At 37.5% G+C, this 17,637-nt stretch overlaps 1 protein-coding gene across 2 annotated transcripts in view; it reads right to left on the bottom strand.

Moving 5' to 3' along the window:
• Positions 1–17,637, bottom strand: part of sema5a (sema domain, seven thrombospondin repeats (type 1 and type 1-like), transmembrane domain (TM) and short cytoplasmic domain, (semaphorin) 5A) — a 281,050-nt gene that overhangs the window by 52,745 nt on the left and 210,668 nt on the right. The window lies entirely within an intron of this gene.

The raw sequence follows: 17,637 nt of genomic DNA, 5'->3' as shown, positions 1-17,637 counted from the left end.
GGTTAGATGGGACATTTCAAGAGCTCGAGTTCTCTTGAGTCTCTGCACGGATCATCTTCACAGTAGACTACATACGTCTGCTATGTACGTGTGCAGGTGAGATCACATAAAAACCAACTTGGTGTTGGAATGGTATATGTTAATGTTTTCATCCAACCACAATCAAAATCACTCTGTCTGGATAGAGAGATTTATCTGGAAAGTTTTTTTAATGATAAGAAGCTGAAAAAAATTAAATAGGAGTAATTTGACTACTTTTTAAAATGTAAGTAAAGTACAGAGATATAGATAGAGATCTAAAGAGATATTGATTCAGATAACTGTGTGAAAATATAAGCAGTAGATTTAAAAAAAATCATCTTTTTTTTTTTTTTTTACTCCAGTAGAGTATAGATAACCAAAGTAAGGCAATAGAGTATTTGTACTTTATTAAATAATAACTACATACAAAACTTTTGGACCCTGTATTGATTCTTTTCCAGGTTAAATTGTTCTTTGCGTTGGTGGAAACCCCTTTTAGAGGATCTATTATCTACAAATATTTTCAAAATGGTTCTTTGTTGCAGCCCAAAGAGTTCCACTATCAATACAAGTCATTTTCATTGCTATGTAGAGCCCCGTTTTTCTTAGAGTGCTATGCTCATTCAATATTATGTTGCTATGTTGCTGACTGCTATTGCTTCCTTTGCTGAACACGGTGGGAAACAATTAGGAAAGGTCATCGATCATGTTCAATCACAGCAGCCGAAGAGAAAACGAGAAGGAAAATAAATAAATCAAGTGCTGCCACAAGTCAGAATGACACTGCGATTTGATTCACATTTAAAAAAAAAAGTGACAGAAGACAAACACACTCACAGCGATGCTGAAGTTAAAATGCAAATCAGATCTGGGATCCATTTTTTTTTCATGCATTTACTCAAGAAAGACCCCCAATAAATCATCTTAAAGATCTATAAAGATATTCTATCTAGCTACAGTGTCTTCACATCAACTTTTACTAATATGTGAACTTCCAGGCCTTTAGTTTAAGATGATTTAGAGCTTCTCAGAGAGAGAGCCGCCAAGCGCCCAGCCGATCTCCTGACACCTGAGTAAATTAGCTCGAAAAATAAAGAGGCATACGTTTCAGGTAAATCATGTGTGTTCATTTGGCGGAGTGGTGAGCTGTGGCCATTTTCCGTCCATTTATTTATTTATGCTGAGTAGACCTTGAGCGGCTGCCAGACCTTGGAGAAAAAAAGATAAAACTCTTCGCTGTTCATCCGTCAGGCTGTCAAAAAGTGCAAGCGGACGTGGAGCAGTGAGACGGAGGTGCTCCTTTCCGCACACGTGCACTGCAGCAGCAGAAGACCAAGGTTAAAGAGCCACCAGAATTTATGCGCAGGTACAGCACAGGAGAGGTGCTGCTCCGTCACCTGCTTCAAACCACCTGGACCTGTAATCATCACCGCTCTGTCCATTAACGCTTATTACTATTAATAGCGTTGTATAAAAATGATGCTGCCAAGAAAATTGCACACACTAGCAAAATAATGAATAATTATATAATTTCTTAACTATACAGTCTAGCCAAAAAGAGTTCTGCACAGAGGTCTTGTTAAAAAGATTCTACACCATCCAACAAAAAAGGGTATACCCTTTAAATCTCAGCAAATATTTGATCATACATTTTTATGTAAAAATGAAACTTGAATGTGACTTAGATTAGTCAGTGTGTATTTACATTTACATAACTCAATAGCTGGACACCCAATTGAGTCATTTTAGATTTTGAATTGAGTAATTTTGATGGCCTTTGCGACTACATTTGAGGGAACCTTTAAAGTTCTTGAATTTTATTGGACTGACTGACCTTCATTTCTCTAAAGTATGTTTTTCTTTATTTAGTTGAGTACTTCTAGCCATAATATGTATTAGAAAATTACACAATTAGAGCTATTCACTGTATACCAACTCTACATCTTCACAACTTTACAACTGATGCTCTCAAACACATTAAGAGAACAAGAAATTGAAGTAATGGACTCTTGATACGTTCAGCACAGCTGCTAACTGAAAGCCATTCCAGGTAACTCTACCTAAAACCTTTTTTTTTTTCTTTACTAAATAATTCAATTTTTTTATATAGTTTGGATGACTTTAGTACAATGCAGAACATTTAAAAATTTACTGAATTTAAGGAGTGTCCAAACTTTTCACTGGTACTTTTGCTGGTATTGTCCCACGCCCTTGACTGGACAGAGAAGAAGAAGAGAGGGGGGCGAACTTAGAGTATTTGGGCTGGAGTTCGGGGCAGCTTCGATGGAAAAGCATGAAGCTGAAGCCCCCCCACGTGAAGAGAAACAGGAAAATAAAGGGAGAAATTAAAGAAGGAGGAAGATGGGGAGGAGGTGGGTGCGAGGTTGTTCAACACACAGGTAGAGAGGAAGTGACGGTTTATATTGGGAGGAGAGTGGGAGGAGTGAGGGCATGGATCAATCTCCCCAAAAAAAAGTTATATACATAACTCCACATACATAATAACTAAATTTAGATAATTAAATATCTCCTTTTCAATTTATAGTCAATGATTGAAATATTACAACATGGATATCCATGCAGTTTACTGTTCTTTAGAGAAGAAATAGAAATAATTTATATTGGACTGCATCAGAGTTAAAACTGTTTTTTAAAGTATTGTTAATATTGTGATTACTTTATATATAAGATTGTTTGAGAAATAGTGCAGTAAGACAAAATTACATTGGTAGATTCAGTAAGAGCTTCTGAAAATTTCATATCTGAAGAGAGCAAATAAACGTCACAGACACAGAAATAGAAACTTAATTAGGAGAAAAGGCACTAAAGGCACTATTTTGACTCATGATACAGGATACTGGGATCCTTTTGTTATTATACGAAACCAAGTTTACAAAACCCAACCTAAGAACCCTAACATTAGACTTTAGCCTTTGCTATGGAACCCTTAAAGATCCCTTTAAAAAGTGCGTACAAGTAAGACATGAGGGTTTATGAATGCAGTTGCTGACGGTTCTTGGGTTTGTGTGCTGTTTGTTTTTGAACTGCAAACAGTGGGTGAATATTTAACAGCGAGTGTGAAGTGTTTTCTCACAGCATGAAAGGCAAACGTGTTTACAAGTGGACTTGGCCAATAATTACAGCCTGCTAATAAAAACCTCACGGTGTGTCTGGATTCGCCCCCAAACGGACGCGCTCTAACCAAGCCACAAGCTGTTCAGCTCCTTTCATAATGACAGCTCTGCTGAACAGCCCCGCTGTCCTGATGACATTAAAGGCCGCTTTGAAGTGGGAACGTAACGTCGCTTTTCACTAAAATGCTAGTTTCAATGTCAGCGTCTTAAAAAAAAGTTTAATTAGAAAAATTTAGGCTTTTTATGGCGGAAACTGAGACAGTTTATACAGTTTTGCTTCTCTTACCACGAGTGCATGACCAACCAAGGGTGCCTCTTTAGTGCTGTGCTAGCGGTTAGCTTCTAATGTTAGCCTGAAACTAACACACCAATGTGCTAACATGCCACATATTATAAAAAAAAAGTATTACAAATCTTTCTTTAATCAATGCAACAAAAATAACCATTTTTGATTCCAAAAACAATTGTAGTTGTAAGATGTGTGAGTGTGATGTTCTTTATCATTTAAAAAGGTTTTTACTGTCACACAAAAACTGCTACGTATCTTGGGAACCAAAAGTGAAATGGCATTGCTTGATACAATGATTCAGCATAATACAGTACTCAGCTATACTAAAGATATGAGCTAGTTATAAGATTTAATTAAAATTTCAGTTTAAATACAAGTGATCTACCTTTTCAACTCAAAAGTAGTTGCAATGCTGTGTTTACATAACTAAACATCGCAAAATGTCATGTGACAGGAACTAGTATCATGCCCCATGTCTTTTTCCATGTCCCATGGAAGCTAAAAAGCACTGTATTTGCTGGCCAGTGTTCAGCCTTGCTCACAAGATAACACCTCACAACACCTTATACATGTGTTGGTGTTCCCTAGCCATACTCTGCATACTTTGCATTGCCAAAAAGCTCTATTTTTGTTTCATCTGTCCACAGAAAATTTTCCCAGAAGGATTGTGGTTTGTCAAGGTACTCTTTGGCAAAGATCACGTCTTTTCTTCAGCAATGGTTTCTTCCTTGGCCTTCGCCCATAAAGCTCTGCTTGGTTTAGTGTGCGGCGTATGGTACTTGTTGAAACAATGACCCCAGACTGTTCCAGGTTGACCTTTAGTTCTTTGGATGTTTGCCTTGGTTCTTTTTCCACCAGACTTCTCTCGTCAATTTTTCCACCACGTCCAGGAAGGTTCTTGACAGTTCCATGCTTGGCAAACTTCTTAATAACATTGCACACTGTTGAAACAGGGACACCAAGGTCTTTGGAGATGGCCTTATACCCTTTGGAAGTCTTGTGTTTGCTAATAATAGCACTTCTGATGTCCTCACACAGCTCCTTTGTTTTCACCATTGTAACAAAAGAACATGACCCAAGGTTTGGCTTTTTAAAACCCTGAAGTCATCATTCTTTGGCTAATTCATGTCACATGGGCACTGATAATTTGCCACAGGTGATTATCCTTTGGGATTTGCCACAGGTGAGTGAAAATGTGTTTCCATACTAATTTACTGTAAAGGGTGCCAGTACCAGTGTGACAGCAAGCTTAAGTTTTCTTCTGTTTTTTCCCTCACATTGTTTGTTGCTTTAAAATGTTGTATATAGTTTTCTATTTTGTTTTAAATACGAGTGCTCTATACAAAAAAACTGTTTCAGTCGACTACTTTTTTCAGGGGGAATTTCCACAATATCTACTTAAACTTCATGGGTGCCAATAATGATCAGCAGGACTGTAGATATTGAGTGGGAATTACTGAAAGTGCTAAAATTGTAGAGAAAGTTGGGGTAAAAAAATAACAGATCTTGAGTCAAGTATGTGCACTACAAGAAAAACTGAGAAGTGAGCACTGTATTTTCTTCGAGGCAGTGCCTTAACATCTCTGTTGAGGACGCTAAATAAAAGTGATATCTCTGCACAATGCACTCAAACGTGTCTCGTCTAAATTGGATTCAATTAGGAAATCATCCCCCGAATTCAACTGGGGCCGTCCATATGCAGCGCGCTCGGCGTCTCAGGCAGGATATTCTGCTGATGATTCTTATTGAACTGGCTATGCACCATCTGTGGTCTGCACGAGCATCATAATGGGAGGCATCAGCCAAATTTGATCCAGCCTACAGCAGCACAATCAATTTTCTTATGTGCAATATGTGCCATGAAGCTACACTTGCTTGTCCACCTTCACCGCAATATTATTCTAACTGTATCTTTATATTATACCCCTAATCTGTCAAGTGCTCCTATATCTTCCACCTCTTATATTTTTGAATTGCATCCTTACGCTCTCTGCCACATAAAACGTAATGTAATGTATATCTGAGAGGCTTCTCTGCTGAGAGTTTTCAGCCAATTGTTATTAGCTTTTTAACCTGAATCTCTCACAGTGTCACAGTGAGTGCCACAGTTACTGTATGTCTGACACCACAATGTGATTGGCTGAGAGAAAAAAAAATCCAATATTGCATGATAATTCATTAATTGATCCAATAATTTCTACTTTTCTGAACCATGATATTTAATATCATAATATTTTAAATGTTGACCCTTTGACCTTATATGGAGACATTGCCCTTACCGCCTAGTGGTCACATGACAACATTACATTCAATCGTTTGAAAACAAGATGGCGGGAATCCCAGTCAAAGGTTTATACAGCCAGTCCAGACAAAAACATTGACCATGTAAAAAAATCTCCTCCAATTTTATGTTTAAAACTAGTGTATTAACTCACTGTAGAAAAATAAAATTTAGGTTTTTTATGTTAAAATAAACTACTTTTTTGCAAAAAAAGACAAGGTTTAGTTTTTTATAATTGTTACATCTTACTAATCCCAACTATCTAGGAGAAATGGAGAATGCACCCCAAGCAAAAGTCCGGGTCTTAGGAGGTTAAGTTATAACAGATGGGGAAACTTGTAATAAAGTTTCATACAAAAGCCCAACCATCTGATCCATATAACCTAATACATTGCCTAATGTTTTGGCTGTTGCTTGTTCCCCTAATGATTGGGAAAATATGTTTTACCAACAGTGCATCTGAAAGAATTGAACAATTTTACCTTGCAGAGTGCTGATAAAGAAGCACGTCACTTTTTGGTCTTTTCTTGTAAAATCTTACCATAAACTATGAACATAACAATAATCAGCACACCAGTGCCAACAACACCCCCTCTAATGCATTATTTATATTCATACTTTATATCCTTAAAGTACAATGTATTAAATAAATAAATAAATACATTGCATAAAGTAACTGATTTATTAAAATAAAAAATGTATGTGAATTTTAAGAAAAGATCATGAAACAGACAATAAAAAAGATGCCCAAGGCATACATTTGTGAAAAGAAAGTAGCAACAGAAGTGAATAAGATGAGATAAATAAGAAATAATAAACAGAGATAAAAGACTTGTTTGTAAGTGTGGTGGAGTATTATGTTACATCACATTTGAGATCTGATGGAATCACTGATTTGATCTTATTTTGCTTTTTCAGAAAAAATAAACAAAACATCGCAATCAAATCTAATCATTAGCTGGCTGATACAAGTAGTCAATATTAGACCCCACTTATTTTGTCAGATATAAAAAGTATTTTTTGTAATAATAAAGAAGTTACTTGACACACCAAAACACTTTTTATCTTAACAAACCATAGTTTGAATTATAAACATGTACAAATACTTTATTTTAAAGCACTGAACCATTATGTATTTTTTTTTTTTAGCTCCACTGAGCATATTTACAGTTCTATAATTACAGACTGTAGTCTTTCTGTTTCTATGCTTCTATGCTTACTGTTTTATCCGCCTTTATTATCCACTCTGTTGCTCAGTAGGCAGAACCACACAGAACTACAAAAGAGCAGCTATTATTTGGTATTATTTTGTATAACTATAGAACTACAAAGTGCTCCTTTATGGCTAGCGGAGCAGATAAAATGGACAATAATTTAGGAACAAGGATGTTGTCTTTTTATTCTGATATGATTTTGTGTGCACATAAAACAACAGGAAGCAGATTAATTAAACCAGTGGAGTCCATTTGTGGTCATAATGTTTATTTTTATTATTATTATTTATTTATTTATTTATTTTTTTAGAACTCTCTAAAATCAGTATCTGTGACTATATTTTCATACTACACTAAAAAAAAACTTACTTTTCATGTCTTTCTCGTTTCCCACCATCTGTGCTCACTGCTCGCTTTATTCTCTGGAGTCTTTTTTTTTTGCTGGATGTGATTGCAGGAGGGGAGCATTACTCCATTAAAGTGTTATTATTACACTGGTGGGAATATGGCAGGGATGGCAAGGATTATGGGCTTTGCTCTGTTCCCCTGACCTTTACCCTCTTCTGACTAATGGCTAATCTCACCTCTCTTCACTTTCCTCATTACTGCGCACCACACTGTTTATTTCCCATACACACTTTCTCACACACACACACACACACACACACAGACACACACACATACGCAATCAAAAGAGCGGCACGAGAGCCCCGGCTGAAATGAAAAGCAGCAAAGCGCCATCCATTACCCACAATCCTCTGAGTGCATCTATTACCGCCGCCTCACCTGAGGGACCGGCCAAATCGCACCAGGCCTCCAAAGACAACTAAGCTCAATTATCAGCATTGGCAAGTACACAGCGAGGGCCGCTGAGGCCTGCGCAGTACCGTACACTCCCTCCATGAGCGCGATGAAAGCTGACATCATTACATCACGCAGGAATGTGCTCAGATTCCCCGGAGAAGCTTTCACTCTGCCCTCTGTTTCAATTAACCAGGAATCCTCCCGGCACAGCCAGTGTCCGAGTCAAGCGCTTACGGAGCTGTTCTGAATTCACCCTGTGTGAATTTCATTTCGGACAAATCGAGTTCAATTCCCAGACCGCGACCGCTTCATTTCGTACCGCACAGCAGCGCTAACAACATGTAAGAGAGAGAGAGATAGATACACCTGCTTTCTCTAAAGCTAACCCTGTTGTTTTGACTAGAAAACACCTAGACCAATGAGAGGCTGTAACCATTACAATATTGGCAGCTAGAAATAATGCAAAAGCTTGAAAAGAATTCTTAGTTTCAACAAACACACCCTCAAACTGACACATGTTGTTAATCAGCCAAGACAAGACATCTGGGGTCTATCTTACACCCTGTGTAAGGCACGTCACGATGCTCATTTCTATCTTACACACTGCCAACAGATTATTTTAACACCTTTCACCTGCGCAGTTTAAATAACAACAGAGCTTGTAAATATATCTGTGCTGATGGATGTGGTGGTCTGGAAGCGAGGTGTGTTCAGGTACATTTCTGGCGTATTGCTATCTTGGCAACAGAAAACACAGGTGCACCACTGACTCAATACAACCTAGACAGATGTATATTGCTCAACAGTCAGACGTTCATTGCTATCTTGGATATGAATTGTCACAGGTGCCTCCCCAACGTGTGTAGCAGTGTGTGGAGCAGTGCAAAAACCCATAGGGCATGCCTGTTGGTAGCTACACAAAATTTAACATCAACAATTAACAAAATTATTGAGTGTGTACTATTTAATATTAAATAAAATTTGTTAGTATCAGTTATAAAAAAATATTACAATCAAATATAGACTTATTATATATGTATATTCTTCTCTAAAATGGTGTACTAGGGCATTTTGTGACATTAAAATCCAGGGTACTTATACTGTATATACAGTAAGTGTAATTAGTTTTTAAAAAGGAAATATTGTTTACACAATAAGCCATAACATTACAACCACTAACAGGTAAAGTAGATAACAATGTTTTTCTTGTGGCACCACAATGCCACTTGTCAAGATGTGTTGTAAACTGGAATACTTAAAAAACTGAATTAGTTTCTCTGATTTAGCTTTTTATAGGTTTATGTTTGTAAATAAATAAAAATTATTGTCATTTAGAGCATTTATTTGCGGAAAAAAAATGTCTGAAATAACAAACAAAATGCAGAGCTTTCAGACCTCAAATAATAATAAATAATAATGCAAAGAAAACAAGTTCATATTCATAAAGTTTTAAGAGTTCAGAAATCAATATTTGGTGGAATAACCCTGGTTTTAAATCACAGTTTTCATGCATCTCGGCACATTCTCCTCCAACAGTCTCACACACTGCTTTTGGATAACTTTTATGCTGTCTCTGGTGAAAACACTTTCAAGCAGTTTAGCTTGATTTGATGACTTGTGATTATCCATCTTCCTCTTAAATTATATTCCAGAGGTTTTTCATTTGGTAAAATCAAAAGTTAATTTTAAGTGTTTTTTTTTCCAGAGCTGTATATATTCTACTCTAGTGCAAGTTTTGGAAGTATGTATCACAAAAACTATAAATAAATAAATGAATAAATAAATAATGTATGTTCATGTGCTCTGTGGGCGTGGAAACAGTGATGTCACTCCAAAATTCCTAAAAGTCTTCCTGTGTAGTATACTCTGGTGTATTCTCTGCTGGAAGTCACTTTGAGGAGGATTTTAAGAGGCTTCTTTTGTCTCTTCCGGTATTCAGACAGGCGGCAAGATGATGTCACTAAATCAGTTTCTGGGTCTCGGAGGAGGATCAGTATGAAAAAGGAGTAAATTTGGGGATTCTGGATGCAGCCCTGGTCTTGTCTCAAAGGGTTAGAGCCATTTTTTATGCAATAAGGGAAACCTACATAACCTACATATTATCAGACGTGTGTTTTCAATGTTATGGTGTATGTGTGTATTAGCAAACGACTTTTAAATTTTAAATCAATGTGTTGGCCCAAACTTTTTTAAAGTAGATTTGTTACACAGTAACTTAAGAGTAAGTGATGCAACCAACTTGTTTTTATAAGTAATCTCGACTGTCACAATGTACAGGGCATCATTTGCGGCAAAGTTTTCAGCAGCAGGAAACTTTTTTTTGTTTGTTTTTTTGAGCTCAGTTTTATTCAGAAGCTGCAATAGTGATTGGTAGTATGAATTCATGTTCTATGCAAATGTTGGTAAACCTCACTAAGAAAATAAATAATGTATAATGAATAATGCTGCTTTTGCATTTTCACTGCGCAAAAACTGAGATATCATCTGTCTCAAAACACGCACGACTTCCTTTACTGACTGAATAAAAGGCACGATTAAAGGTATTTACTCTGCATGAGTACATTGTGTAGCAGTCTGAGCTGGTTTATAACACCTTAAATATAAACATAACACTTTATTGGCCTTGATTTTGTTACAGGCGAAACGTGGCAATGCAAGATAAGATGAGGATTTAAATGCTCGGCCAAGCCGCTTATTCGCGCACCAGCAATTACGGTTGGCTAATTAACGCTACATGCTTTATTGTGCACAACAGCAGGATGGCATTTAACCTTATTAAATAAATCCCTCATCAAGCCTGGTCAGCTGTAATTCTGATGTTCTGACACGAATAATCTAATTGAAACTGGTCTCTCCTTCACTGTAGTGAAGATCATATGGAAGCTTTTAGAGAGAGGGAGAGAGAGAAAGAGTACCGGCGGGCCTGTCTGAAGAAAATCGCTGCTTAGGAAGAGGTAAAATACCTGAAACAGATGTAAGCCATCTTTCATCAATTAATGTCCGACACGTCCACTACCTGGGGAGAGTAGCAGGTGGTCATGGCAACATTAATTCCTGCCAGCACACACTGCGCTGCAGACAGAGACGACACGTACCTCTGCACACACCCCTCCCGACCGCTCAGACACACCGGGGTACTTATATCAGCTGTAATCAGACACATTTACACGCATCGCTGTGTCTCTGTGTTTTCTTATCTCTTTTCTTATCACAATTACAAACTAATCCCTCCTAAAGAGCTCGCACAATACACTCCACATCAGTAAACGCACACGCACTCCTCTATCCACAACAAGCTCTGAAGCTCTGAACTCAAACACACTTCATACTGTTTAGACCATGTCTTACATTTTTATATGTGATGATGACAAAGGGTGTGTATCTGCTCTAACATACCTAACCTATGTTGGGATATAATACTAAACATAAAATATTTAAACCAAGAATATTAAAAAAATTACTTTTTGTAATTGGATTTACACTATTTTCCATCTGGCGATAACTGGCAATGAGTCTTTTACACCTTTTGTTATAATTTAGCCACACTAGAGGGTTTTCGAGCAGGTAAACCACAGTATCCAATCAGACTTTGAATAGGCCACTCAACAAAACAATCAAAAAATTTGTTTGTTTTTGAGCCATTCAGAGGTAGACCTGCTGGTGTACTTTGGATCATTGTCCTGCTGCAGAACCCAAGTACACCTCAGTTTAAGGTCACAAAACTAAATTTACTGGTACAGAGCAGAATTCATGGTTTTCATCTATTACAGCAAGTTGTCCAGGTCCTAAATCAGCAAAGCAGCTCCAGATCATCACACTACCACCACCATGTTTGACTTTCAGTATGATGTTCTTTTCTGAAACGCTGTGTTAGTTTTATGCCAGATATAACAGGACATAAGGTTCCAATGGATATAATTTTGGCCCAGTCTCTTTCTTATTACTGAATCATGAACAATGACATTAACTGAGGAAAGTGAGACCTGCAGTTCTTCAGATGTTGTCCTGTTCTCCTGGGTGAGTTGTCCATGCCCTTTTGGAGTAATTTCGGTTTACCAGTGTTTCATATTTTCACTGCACTGCTTATATATTTTTAGGCAAATATCTAAAAATAATCTACTTTTTTTGGATCTGCTGTATTGCAAATAGTAGTATGGGGCAAAAAAATTAAATAAAAATGTTTACAGCTAGAATAATCCATTTAGTTCCTAACTGTCAGAAATAGAGCAATTTTTAATCTCTTTTCCAGAAATCTTTGATTAGCTTGTAATTCCACTTTCTCATCGACTAATTTAACAGTTAACATCCCCCAGTATTTCAGAATGCATACAGAACAAAATTCCACAGCAAAGGGTTAAATTGCAAAAGATGCAGACTTAATTGATGCAGCTAAACAGCTATAGGCTGAATTTGTTGAGCTACCTTCAACAAAATGAGCCAATCAGCTTGCAGTTTTTTGCTGAAATTAGAGAAGGCTCATGGATCTACAGGGGAAAGCTCCCCTCAATATGGAGATCTGTGCAAACGCAGTACCCAATACTAGTTGAAAAGCATGTTTTTTTTTTTGTCCACTATTAAGTCAAACGCTACAAAACCGTTTTCTGATTTTATTAGTGATTTTAAAAAACATTTGGTTCCAGTATTTTGTTCCCTGCTCATTAAAAGAGATGAGAGGCTAGCACTGCAAAGTCGGCTGTTGAGTTAAGGGACTAATAAACAATAAAAGATCTTTGCATAGACTGAATGGGTGGAGCCAATCAGCAAAAAAAAAATGAATTGGTGATGCTACACCAATGTAGGCTGAAACAGCTATAGGCTGAATGGGAGGTACATGTAAACGTCTTTGTGGTGGGGACATCTTAGTTTCCATATATAAACTGTAAAGGCAGGACATTTTTAATCTTACGAATAAAACATTTTTTCATTAATATAAGACCAGAATTACACATAGCAATTCTTTTAAAAACACAAGCCTACTCTCTACAGTTACACAGTATTTTATATCAGAATATATCATATATTAGACAGACACCCTCTTAGAGCTGTCTGTTTCTCAGTGTGATTAAAGTAGAGCAGTCACACAACTCCAATTAAAGTCTCTTCACCCCTCAGAGAGACAGGGTGTGTCTCTGGAGTGAAGTGAAATGGGACTGAACAGCAGCGGAAAAACTGTGTAATGCAGTGACCTCTCAACTGCCCCGTCCTTCTCTTATTTTCTCCATCTGTCTGTCCGTCCAAAGACAGTCAATGTAATTTGTTGCTTCCTTTTTTCACCAGGCAGATAAAAATAGCCAGCCTCCTTAAAGTGGTAGTAAATTGATTCGGATGGAACGCACACACACAGAGGATGTGAAGTCATATATATGTCCCCTATAGACTTCCTGTCAAAGAAGTATTTACAAAAATAGCTGTCCCCAGAAGGAAGTGTTGGATTGCAGTGGTTTTTGGAATGATGATAAAATTTACCAGAGACAAGAAATCATTAAAAAAGGAACACTGATTTCAGCAACACTTGGTGGATTTTTTATAGCACGTAAAAAGTCATGCTTTGAATTTTTAATTGGCGATAGGTCTACCGATGCGGCTGCACACAGCATAGCATCTGTGTCTTCAACACTCTAAAAAACAGAGGTACGATATGAGTACTTTTTTGTACTCAAAGGTACACTCTTCATAATTGTACCCTCAAATGTACAATATTGGTCTTTACAGGGTCAGATTTGTTCCCTCTAAAGTACAAAGTAATTTCTAACAGCAATAAGTACAAATTTGTACCATTTAACCAGCCAAAGGGTACATTCAGTATTCTGTTCCACTGTACTAATAAACAATATATATTTTAATTGCACATTTTTTATTTAAAAGCCAGACAATTTTCGATCATCAAGTTTTTGAGCCATATTCAGTTAATGATAATGTTTATAATCTTTATAATCTATACTGGCACAAAAACCATGGGTACAAAAAAGGACTTTCACTGAAAGGTATTTTTTGTACCTCAATATAAGGTACAGCCCCAGCGACAAGCTTTGTACTCTTTTAAGTACAAATCTGTACTTACTGTTCTTAGTGTGAAGGCAAGCTTTGTGGACAAGCACTGTCCTGTTAAAATGCACCAGAGTGTTCTAATTTAACCCTGCGCCATGACACCAGGTCTTCTGGACCTGTGACGCATGACAACATGTCTATCTCTGAGATGATGGCGGTACCTACACACACAGATTCATTGGTCATCTCAACCAAGGCAAATGCTGGATATTCATTACTAAAGATCTGAAGACCCACTGTCATTCTGAGTCACTCCATGACACTCAAATCAAATTCAAATTTCATTCCTGCTGTTTGATTTCTTTGCATTATGTGTGCAATGCTAGAAATTAGGGGTGTAACGGTACAGAAAAATCATTGTGTGCCCCAGTGTGCACTCTCCGGTGCACTGTTTCCAGTCAGACCTAAACCTCTCATGGCAGGCTTTAGGCAAAGTCAGTAAAGATTTGCTAATAGCAACAGTGCTACAGCTACACATTCGGTTACGTTTATTGGCTCCACAAGTCTCCTATAGACTGCCTGTTTATCGTGTATTCTGCAAGCTCTTGTGCGAACCAAACCATGACCACTATACCGTTATGGTTCATAAAGTATACACATAACGTTACACCCCTAGTATATAGTGTTCTACAATAGCATACAGAAGTTAAGGTGAGTGTTTAAGCAGTAGCCTGATTAAACAGTTATGTTCTTTTGGTGTTTTGCAGCTTCAGCTTTAAAAAGACAAAAAAGGAGAACAGCCTGAGGTTTACATTTGAGCACCATGCATGGTCAGTAACTAGTAACACCCCTGTTGGCACATATCTCAGTTCATTTTTTATTTGCTGGATTTTGAGGGCCAATTCTTTCATGCAAAACACTTCTAGTTCTGTAAATCTTGCAGTCATCTTGCATGCACTTCTGCTCTTTTGAGGTCTACTCACACATTGTTGATGATCTTTAGGTCAGCGGACTGTGAGGGCCATGGAAAAAGATTTAAAATGCTGATGGTGAATTATGTGGTGAGGGAGCAGAAAGGATTCCTTCCATGAAGGTCATATTTGTGCAGGTGTTGTTGTACTGATGAACAGTGCACCACTTTTCCATGGTCTGCTAAATTTTCCTGAAGGTCATGTGCAGCCAAAAGGGGGGGGGGGGGGGGGGTTGTCATTTCTGTTTTCTACAATCAAATTTTCAAACTGTTGCTGTTGGAAAGTTTTCTTGGTCTTTCACATCTCCACTTGACCCCCAGGATTTCTGTTAACTGACATTTCTAAAATTACATTATTGTTATCAGCTTATCAGGAAAAAAAAAAACACTTTACTGCTAGTAAAAGCCTTGCCATATAAAATATTGTAATAATATATAACATGTACACCACTGGTCAAAAGTTTTAGAACAACCCTATTTCTAGTTGTTCAGTAGCAGAGCTATTTGGCCCAGACAAGCAGATTTCTTTTTTATTTTCTCATCTTAGCAATGACTTTATTACTGTACTAATTCACCTGTCAGACCTCTAATTCTTCTCTTCACTGCTAAAACTGAGACTTACTACAATGTTTAGCTGAGATAACGGTGTTGCCATGTGGGTCAGCCAGACCTGACTCTTCCTGTACCAGTTTTCTTCCTGTATCAGATTCCAAGAGTCTTTTAAAGGTGTAGGAAACAGCACACACCACTCTGTCTCCAGCTGTAATTTCTCTAAAGGAAAGACTTATATGTCTAATAGTTAGGCAGATTACTGCAAAAGTTTGTACACTTGATTTTGTGCCATTTCTGGTTATTGACAGGACCTGAAGAGCTTAAATGGCACAAAAGTAAAGGTGAAAGATTGGGGTGTTCTAAATCTTTTGACCAATAGTGTATATGAATTGGTAGACTAGATGTGTGTGCTGAAAATGTACAGACATGAACCCACACATACACACACACACTTTTTGAAATTCCTGGCATGGTTTGGTTTGCAAGATTTAGGTGTTTAAGATGTCATCCACGTTGTGATAGGCCTTAGACAGCTGGCCTTGTGAACACACAATCACACACACACACACACACACACACCTGAAAAGGGCACAGAAGCGATGATAGAGTGCTGCTTTTGGGATTCAGAGAACTGTCTGAACTCGATTACAAGTCAACACGTTTTGCAAGAACCGCCAATGAACTCTGTACAGCACACAGGTGGTCAATGTAGTACCGGAACATTACTGAGAGTGTCAGTGAGTAACTGAGTACTCTATAAACTGCACAAGGTGAAAGTATTAAAAAACAAAAAATATCTATTTGGGTACTTGCTACATTGTTTATGTTGGTAGCCAGAAAGCAAACATAAACTGCTACAACATTTAAAAAATATATATATACAATTTTAAGTTTTACGAGGGCTGAACACTTGCAGGAAACAAGGAGCAAACTGTCACTGGGACGGTACCCTCAAGGCTAAGTCTCCAGTAGTTTTAGTTTGTGAACAAAACTGTGGCAGTTTTTTTTTTTTTTTTTGAGAGGTTGCATTGCTTACATTCACTATGTCTCAGGCAGTGGCACAATGTTTCACATTACAGAAAGTTTTGTACATTATGAAAAGGTGCAAACAGGAAGTTTTCTAATGGAAAAGTTGTAGTGAAACTTTAAGATATACAATTTGTATTATACCATCGGAATCATTCTGCACTTTGTATATTTGGCAAACAGGGATGGTGTAAAACCCTGTACAGTAACTTACACTGTTTAACCCTTAAATCCCTACGGACGGACAATACAAAATTGCTCCAAATTCATCCAAAATCGCTCCTTGTTTTCTCAGCTTAATTACTTGGGAATCCCTTCTCTTTCTAAAAATAGCGATGACATCCCAGGGCAGTAAAGCATCAACAAAAAACCCATTTACCTTTAGAGCTTTAAACATATTTATATGATGTTTCAAACAAAATAATATCAGTAAATGACTAGGTATGGCACTTTATATGGTTTAACACTCTAGTCTAACCATTTTCAAAACCATTTTCAAAAAATATATTTAAAGTCTATATATTTAAAAATAAGTAAAAAAAACGTGCCTGGTAAAATTTTGATCATAACATGGCCAGTTCCAGGAAAATATGCAAATTATTTTACATTTTAAAATGATTATATTTTTGAGCAGCCATATGGGTGCTATATATATATATATATATATATATATATATATATATATATATATATATATATATATATATACACTGCTCAAAAAAATAAAGGGAACACTCAAATAACACAATATAACTCCAAGTAAATCAAACTTCTGTGAAATTAAACTGTCCACTTAGGAAGCAACACTGATTGACAATCAATTTCACCTGCTGTTGTGCAAATGGAATAGACAACAGGTGGAAATTATTGGCAATTAGCAAGACACACTCAATAAAGGAGTGGTTCTGCAGGTGGGGACCACAGACCATTTCTCAGAACCTATGCTGTCTGGCTGATGTTTTGGTCAGTTTTGAATGTTGGTGGTGCTTTCACACTCGTGGTAGCATGAGACGGACTCTACAACCCACACAAGTGGCTCAGGTAGTGCAGCTCATCCAGGATGGCACATCAATGCGAGCTGTGGCAAGAAGGTTTGCTGTGTCTGTCAGCGTAGTGTCCAGAGGCTGGAGGCGCTACCAGGAGACAGGCCAGTACACCAGGAGACGTGGAGGAGGCCGTAGGAGGGCAACAACCCAGCAGCAGGACCGCTACCTCCGCCTTTGTGGAAGAAGAAACAGGAGGAGCACTGCCAGAGCCCTGCAAAATGACCTCCAGCAGGCCACAAATGTGCATGTGTCTGCACAAACGGTTAGAAACCGACTCCATGAGGATGGTATGAGGGCCCGACGTCCACAGAT

The sequence above is a fragment of the Astyanax mexicanus genome, chromosome 1 (assembly GCF_023375975.1).
Source record: "Astyanax mexicanus isolate ESR-SI-001 chromosome 1, AstMex3_surface, whole genome shotgun sequence".
Taxonomy (NCBI): domain Eukaryota; kingdom Metazoa; phylum Chordata; class Actinopteri; order Characiformes; family Acestrorhamphidae; genus Astyanax; species Astyanax mexicanus.
The sequence above is the reverse complement of the archived record's forward strand: the minus strand, read 5'-3'. Positions and strand labels throughout refer to the sequence as shown.